We start from the raw sequence: 8,650 nt of genomic DNA, 5'->3' as shown, positions 1-8,650 counted from the left end.
CAAATCCAACCCGGCCAATTACCGCCCCATCAGTCTCCTCTCAATCATCAGCAAAGTGATGGAAGGTGTCATTGACAGTGCTATCAAGCGACACTTACTCACCAATAGCCTGCTCACTGATGCCCAGTTTGGGTTCCGCCAAGACCACTCGGCTCCCGACCTCATTACAGCCTTGGTCCAAACATGGACAAGGGGGTGAATTCCAGAGGTGAGGTGAGAGTGACTGCCCTTGACATCAAGGCAGCACTTGACCGAGTGTGGCATCAAGGAGCCCTAGTAAAACTGAAGTCAATGGGAATCAGGCGGAAAAGCACCACTGGCTGGAGCCCTACGTAGCACAAAGGAAGATGGTTGTGGTGATTGAAGGTCAATCATCACAGCCCCAGAACTTCGCTGCAGGAGTTCCTCAGGGCAGTGTCTTAGGCTCAACCATCTTCAGCTGCTTCATCAATGACCTTCCCTCCAACATAAGGTCAGAAATGGGGATGTTTGCTGATGACAGCACAGTGTTCAGCGCCATTCACAACTCCTCAGATAATGAAGCAGTCCATGCCCGCATGCAACAAGACCTGGACGACGTTCAGGCTTGGGCTAAGTGGCAGGTAACATTCGCGCCACAGAAGTGCCAGGCAATGACTATCTCCAACAAACGAGAGTCTAACCACCTCCCCTTGACATTCAACGGCATGACCATCGCCGAATCCCCACCATCAACATCCTGGGGGTCACCATTGACCAGAAACTTAACTGGACCAGCCACATAAATACTGTGGCAACAAGAGCATGTCAGAGGCTAGGTATTCTGCAGCGAGTGTCTAACCTTCTGACTCCCCAAAGCCTTTCCACCATCTTCAAGGCACAAATCAGGAGTGTGATGGAATACTCTCCACTTGCCTGGATGAGTGCAGCTTCAACCACACTCCAGAAGCTCAACATCATCCAGGACAAAGCAGCCCTCTTGATTGGCACCCCATCCACCACCTTAAGCATTCACTCCCTCTACCACTGGTGTATTGTGGCTACAGTGTGTACCATCTCCAAGATGCACTGCAGCAACTCGCTAAGGCTTCTTCGGCAGCACCTCCCAAACCCACAACCTCTTCCACCTAGAAGGACAAGGGCAGCAGGTGCATGGGAACACCACCTCCAAGTTCCACTCCAAGTCACACACCATCCTGACTTGGAAGTATATCGCCGATCCTTCATCGTCGCTGGGTCAAAATCCTGGAACTCCCTCCCTAACAGCACTGTGGGAATACCTTCACCACAGAGACTGCAGTGATTCAAGAAGGCGGCTCATCACCACCTTCTCGAGGGCAATTAGGGATGGACAATAAATGCTGGCCTTGCCAGTGACGCCCACATCCCATAAACGAATTTAAAAAAAGGTAGAGGACCTCACGTCGTTTGAGAACCCCCAGGACCACGGCCACCAGTGCCGCATCCGAAAACCTCCTTGGCCTCTCTCTTGCCGGTTGGGCCATGACCTCATCCACACTGACAATGAGGTGCTTCTGCAACAAAGCACCTCCCCTTTAAGTAGAGCAGAGAGCCTAGGCCACATTTTATTGGCCAGTAGACTGCACCCGATATTGGCCCCCACCTGTTGGGTGCTAAGCCAGCCAGCAGTACATTTAGTGTTGAGATCAGCGCTCCATTCATTATAACAAGTAGGCAGCATGAATTTTGCGTGGTACCTGTACCACTTTGAGTGGGCGAGGGCACTTCGCGCTGCCCGCGCCCATTTTTCGGCTTTATCAAATTTCACCCCCTCTGTGTGTAGGCAACAATCATCCGACCTTTTCCCTTCCGAACCATTTGAAACAGTTGTTTTGCATCATCTTAATTATAAATTTGGCTCAAGGCATTGCATCACTAACAGAAACAGAAGGTTCCGCACATTTAATGATTTTAAGAAAATTATTTCTTGTTTTCAGAGGTGCCAGTTGCAGTGCTGTAGCTGTTTTCTGGCTGACTAAAGACTGATCACAAATCCATTTTGAGCACTGTTCTGGCTACAAGAGATCTGCAGCTTAAACATGTTCAGATGATTGTATGAGAAAAAACTCAACATGTCCAATCGCTTTTTGTCCCCTCAGCTCTTGAATTGGTGCCATTTTCCTTATAACAGCATCTTGATTCCTCAAACAGTATTGAAAATTGTTAGCTTTTTGTTTTAATGGGCAGAAGGCTTCCAGATAAACCCCCTTCAGCACTGAGTGCTGGTCCAGTGACCTCTCCTGAGAGCTGTGTTGTTAATTCCCCCTCCTATCCCCATCCCTTCTTTGAACTATCCCCACACCAAACACCACGCTCAGCTGAGGGAGTGGACAAGACAACTGCTCCACTGGTACCTCTCCATGTGGACTAAAGAAGATGTACGAGAATGGTCCTCAGTGACCCCCATCCATTTTTGTAACTGTTCCAGTCATGCTGCAAAATTGCTGAGAATAATTCATTCATCGTGGCCTTGAGCAAGTAAATGGTTTCCTCTGGTAGTAATGTGTAACAAAATGTAGGCTTGAGTTAAATAGTGAGCAAGTCTTATAATACTTATAACATCATCAAGTATTATGTCTATTTCTGATTCGAAGTGGCTGACTTCAAGTAACAAGTATTAAATTATGATCTCCCTCCTCCCCCCGCCACGATGCCAACTCTCTCCCCCCTTCCAGTGTCTGATCTTCCCCCGCCATGATGTCCGATCTTCCCTCACTGCACCCCCTCCCACCACTGCGCTCGCCGACCTCCCCACTTCCTGATTGCTGGGGACTATCCCCAAGAGCCCCTGGCTCCAGTTTCCTGTCGCTGGCTTTCCCTCCCGGTCAGGCTGTCAATTTGGCCGGCTGCCGGGCGGGAAACAGAACAGAAAAATGATAATGAAGTCCTGCCATTAAGTTTGGAAGGACCTCCACATCTCCGGCCTTGTCGGGTTCTTCGGCCATTTTCAGCCTCCCCACCTCCCCGTCTCCCCATAAATACCAGGGCCTAGAATTCTGTTTGCATTTTTATCTACTTATGCTATCACTTTTAATGACTGGACTAGATTTTCCCGGGTCCCACCCGCATGGTGAGGGGGGAACTGGGAGACGACAGGAAACCCAGAAGGTTGGGTTATCCCGGCACGCTGTGGAGTTACTCCACAGCGTGCGTACGACGTCAGGGGATTGACAGGCTGGCTTCCATTTGTGCAGGGAACTCGGAGAAGGAGGCCGCAGCCATAGATAAGCGTTGGGCCCAGGATAGGTTAAAGTAGAGGCTTCAGGCCTCATTATATTATTTAAATTACCAATCCGCCTCCTGGCAGTGTGTTGGCAGCCGCCCTATTCACCACCCCCCCCCGTCCCTCCTGAGTGAAAGGTGAAAGTGGGCGGGTTGGGGTCAGGGTTCACATTTTTTCAACTTTCACTTCCCCCCCCACGCCTCCAACCCACCCGTTCTTACCCCCGAAAATTCCGGCCAGTGTATCTGCAGGCTTCTCAATCTCAGTAATGGTAAACAGAAAACTGAAGAAACCCTTTTGTGTACACATACATATTATAACATCTAAAGGCACCAACACATCAAGGGATTCAGGTGATATTAATAAACTATAAGTAGGTTTATGACAACACCCAGGGTCGTGGTACAGAGACTGTCATCAACCTGGGAGAAAGTTACCAGTAGGGCTCCACAGGTGTCTGTTTTGGGACCTCTTTTGTTTAATATCTTCATAAATGATCTGAAACTTGGAGTCACATGTACCGTGGCAAATGCAGATAATGCAGAAGGTGGTAGACTCCAAAGCTGAACAGGATAAGCTACAGAATGATTTCGTTATACTGGCGAATTGGGCAGACAGGTGGGATGTATTAAAGGGTCAATATTGAACTGAAATAGTGATGCAATCCTGCCACTTTATAAATCATTGGTGCGATCACACTTCGAATACTATGTACAGTTCTGGTCACCGCAGGATATTGCAGCTATTTCTTTATGCAGAGGATTGTTGGAATGTGGCTGCAGAGGAGATCATTGCATCATTGAAGGGAATATTGGATAAATACTTAAAGCCGTGAAAGATGCTGGGTTATGGGGAGAGATCAGGGCAGTGGGCTTAATAGAGTCATAGAGTTTTACAGCACAGAAAGAGGCCCTTCGGCCCATCGTGTCTGCGCCGCCCATCCATCCCTGTCCAGTCTAATCCCATTTTCCAGCATTTGGTCCATAGCCTTGTATGCAATGGCATTTCAAGTGCTCATCCAAATGCTTCTTGAATGTTGTGAGGGTTCCTGCCTCTACCACCCTTTTAGGCATTGAGTTCCACATTCCAACCACCCTCTGGGTGAAAAAGTTCCTCCTCAAATCCCCTCTAAATCTCCTGCCCCTTACCCTGAATCTATGCCCCCTTGTTATTGACCCCCCTACTAAGGGGAAAAGTTCCTCTTTGTCTACCCTATCTATGCCCCTCATCATTTTGTACACCTCAATCAGGTCCCCCCTCAGCCTTCTTTGCTCCAAGGAAAACAACCCCAGCCTGTTTAGTCTTTCTTCATAGCTGAGGCGCTCCATCCCCGGTAACATCCTGGTGAATCTTCTCTGCACCCTCTCCAAAGCAATCACATCCTTCCTATAGTGAGGCGACCAGAACTGCACACAGTACTCCAGCTGTGGCCTCACCAGCGTTTTGTACAGCTCCATCATAACCTCCCTGCTCTTATATTCTATGCCTCGGCTAATGAAGGCAAGTATCCCATATGCCTTTTTAACCACCTTATCTACCTGTTCCGCTGCCTTCAGGGATCTATGTACATGTACACCAACGTCCCTCTGACCCTCTGTACTTCCTAGGGTCCTACCACTCATTGTGTATTCCCTTGCCTTATTTGTCCGTCCAAAATGCATCACCTCGCACTTTTCAGGGTTAAATTCCATTTGCCACTTTTCCGCCCATCTGACCAACCCGTTTATATCGTCCTGTAGCCTGAGGCTTTCCTCCTCGCAATTTACCACCCCACCAATTTTCGTGTCATCTGCGAACTTACTGATCATACCTTTTACATTCTCATCCAAATCATTTATGTAGATCACAAACAACAAGGGACCCAGCACCGATCCCTGAGGTACCCCACTGGACACAGGCTTCCAGTCACAAAAGCAACCTTCGACCATCACCCTCTGCCTCCTGCCACTCAGCCAGTTTAGGATCCAACGCGCCAAGGCACCCTGGATCCCATGGGCTCTTACCTTCTTGACCAGTCTCCTATGCGGGACTTTGTCAAAAGCTTTACTGAAGTCCATGTAAACCACATCCACAGCATTTCCCTCATCCACCCCCCTAGTCACCCCCTCGAAAAATTCAATCAGATTTGTCAGACATGATTTACCCTTGACAAAGCCATGCTGACTATCCCTGATTAATCCTTGCCTCTCCAAGTGGAGACTAATTTTGTCCCTCAGAATTTTTTCCAATAATTTCCCTACCACAGATGTTAGGCTCACTGGCCTGTAATTCCCTGGTTTATCCCTGCTACCCTTCTTGTATAATGGTACTACATTAGCTGTTCTCCAGTCCTCTGGTACATCCCCTGTGGCCAGAGAGGTTCTGAAAATTTGTGTCAGAGCCCCTGCAATCTCCTCCTTTGCCTCCCACAGCAGCCTGGGATACATCTCGTCCGGGCCTGGGGATTTATCCACTTTTTGGCCTGCTAAAACCGCTAGCACCTCCTCCCTCTCGATGCTAATATGTTCAAGTATGTCACAGTCCCCTTGCCCGATTTCTATGTCTGCATCGTCTTTCTCCATAGTGAACACAGATGCAAAAAATTCATTTAAAACCCCGCCTACATCATCTGGCTCTACACACAGATTGCCACTTTGGTCCCTAATGGGCCCTACCCTTTCCCTGGTTATCCTCTTGCCCTTAATATACTTATAAAACATCTTAGGATTTTCCTTTATTTTGCTCACCAGTGTTATTTCATGGCCCCTCCTCGCCCTCCTAATTTCTTTTTTAAGTATGCCCCTGCACTTTTTATACTCCTCTAGGGCTTCTTCCGTCTTTAGTCTTTTGTAACTGCCAAAAGCCCCCCTTTTATTTCTAATGCATTTTTGTATATCCCTTGTCATCCAAGGTTCCCTTTGCTTGTTGGTCCCACCCTTGACCTTTACAGGAACATGTTGGCGTTGTACTCTCTCTATTTCCCTTCTGAAAGTCTCCCACTGTTTTGATGTGGATTTTCCTATAAGTAGCTGCTCCCAGTGCACTTTGGCCAGATCCTGCCTTATCATATTAAAATCGGCCTTCCCCCAATTTAGAACCCTTATTTCCGGGCCGTCTTTGTCTTTTTCCATGACCACCTTAAATCTCACCGAATTATGGTCACTGTCGCCAAAATGCTCTCCTACTGATACTTCCACCACTTGCCCGGCTACATTCCCCAGAATTAGGTCCAGTACCGCCCCCTCTCTTGTAGGACTTTCTACATGTTGGCTCAAAAAGCTCTCCTGGATGCACTTTAAGAATTTTGCACCCTCTAAGCCTTTCACACTCTGACTATCCCAATTTATATTGGGGAAGTTGAAATCCCCCACTATTATTACCCTATTATTTTCGCACTTCTCTGAGATTTGCCTACATATCTGTTCCTCTATCTCCCCCTGACTGTTTGGGGGCCTATAGTACACTCCCAGCAAAGTGCTTGCCCCCTTTTTGTTTTTAAGTTCTACCCATATGGCCTCATTAGAGGAACCCGCTAATATATCATCCCTCCTTACAGCAGTAATTGACTCCTTAATTAATATTGCAACACCCCCTCCCCTTTTACACCCCCCTCTGTCTCGCCTGAAGATTCTATACCCCGGAATATTGAGCTGCCAGTCCTGACCCTCCCTCAACCATGTCTCCGTGATAGCAACAATATCGTACTCCCATGTGTTCAACAACAACTTCAGTTCATCCACCTTATTTGCAAGACTCCTTGCATTAAAATAAATGCCTTCTAGCCCTGCCACATTCCCTTTTGCCTTCACATATTTGCTCTGCCTTCCCAGCTGACTTGTTTTTTCCTCTGTATTTGGCTGTAAATCACCCCCTACTATAGCTCCACTCTGTACCCCATCCCCCTGCCAAGTTAGTTTAAACCCCCCCCAGCAGTGCTAGCAAACCTCCCCGCAAGGATATTGGTTCCCCTCTGGTTCAGGTGTAAACCGTCCGACTTGTACAAGTCCCACCTTTCCCAGAAGTAGACCCAGTGATCCAGGAAACTAAAGCCCTCCCCCCTGCACCATCCCTTTAGCCACGCATTCATCTGTTCTATCTTCCTATTCCTATACCCACTAGCACGTGGCACCGGGAGTAATCCAGAGATTACAACCTTTGAGGTCCTGCTCTTTAATCCTTCACCTAGCTCCCTAAATTCTTGCTGCAGGACCTCATCCCTCTTTTTACCTATGTCGTTGGTACCAATGTGGACCACGACCTCTGGCTGTTCACCCTCCCCCTCCAGAATGCCCTGCAGCCGCTCAGTGATATCCTTGACCCTGGCACCAGGGAGGCAACAAACCATCCTGGATTCACGTCTACGGCCACAGAAACGCCTATCTGTTCCCCTTACTATAGAATCCCCTACCACTATTGCTCTCCCACTCTTTTTCCCCCCTTCCTGGGCAGCAGGAGCACCCCCAGTGCCAGGAAGTTGGCTGCTGCTGCCTTCCCCTGGTGAGTCATCCCCCTCAACAGTATCCAAAGCGGTATACTTGTTTGAGAGGGGAATGGTCACAGGGGTCTCCTGCACTACCTGCCTGCTTCTATTGCTCCGCCTGGTGGTCACCCATTTCCTGTCTTCCTGTGCAGCCCTTCCCTGCGGTGTGACCAACTCACTAAACGTGCTATCCACGACCCTCTCAGCATCGTGAATGCTCAACAACCCATCCACCCGCAGCTCCAGCGCCTCAATGCGGTCTGCTAGTAGCTGCAGATGGATGCATCTCTGGCACACGTGGTCATCAGGGGCACCGGGGTCCCTGAATTCCCACATAGAGCAAGAGGAGCATATCACGGGGCTGGGCTCACCTGGCATGACCTTCCCTTTACTTAATTTAAATTAATTTACTATCACCAATTAAAAATAATATCTCTAAGGTGCTTGTATAGTCTACCAACAGTCCCTGCTACACCAGAAAAGACCCTAGTAACTATAAACTACAGAGTTAAAGTTTAAAAAAGAGAAATACTCACCAACCAATCACTTACCTGCTCCCTGGTGACGTCACACTCTGATTACTTTTTAACCTCTCTCCTCTGCTGTTGATTTGGTATGCCTCGCTGCTCCCTGTGGTCGGGCCTCGTTGGTGGAGCCGGTTTTTAAGCCGGGCTCCGCCTCACCTCGCCTCGCTGCTCCCTGTGGTCGGGCCTCGTTGGTGGAGCCGGTTTTTAAGCTGGGCTCCGCCTCACCTCGCCTCGCTGCTCCCTGTATAATCCTGTATAATAATATGGGGTTATTATGCCCCAACTTTGCGGAACCCAAGTAAAACTGATGCAGTTGTCAATCCTAGAACCCCTGTCGATCAGTACGTCTACTTGGGACCCAGGATCAGGCTGGAGAAATGGAGGCAAGTAAATATTTTTATTTAAATTTCCTCCCACCGCCCCCCAGGACGATTTGAAGCA

The sequence above is a fragment of the Somniosus microcephalus genome, chromosome 1 (assembly GCF_052327205.1).
Source record: "Somniosus microcephalus isolate GS21.2 chromosome 1, FLI_Smic_1.0, whole genome shotgun sequence".
Classification (NCBI taxonomy): Eukaryota; Metazoa; Chordata; class Chondrichthyes; order Squaliformes; family Somniosidae; genus Somniosus; species Somniosus microcephalus.
The sequence above is the reverse complement of the archived record's forward strand: the minus strand, read 5'-3'. Positions refer to the sequence as shown.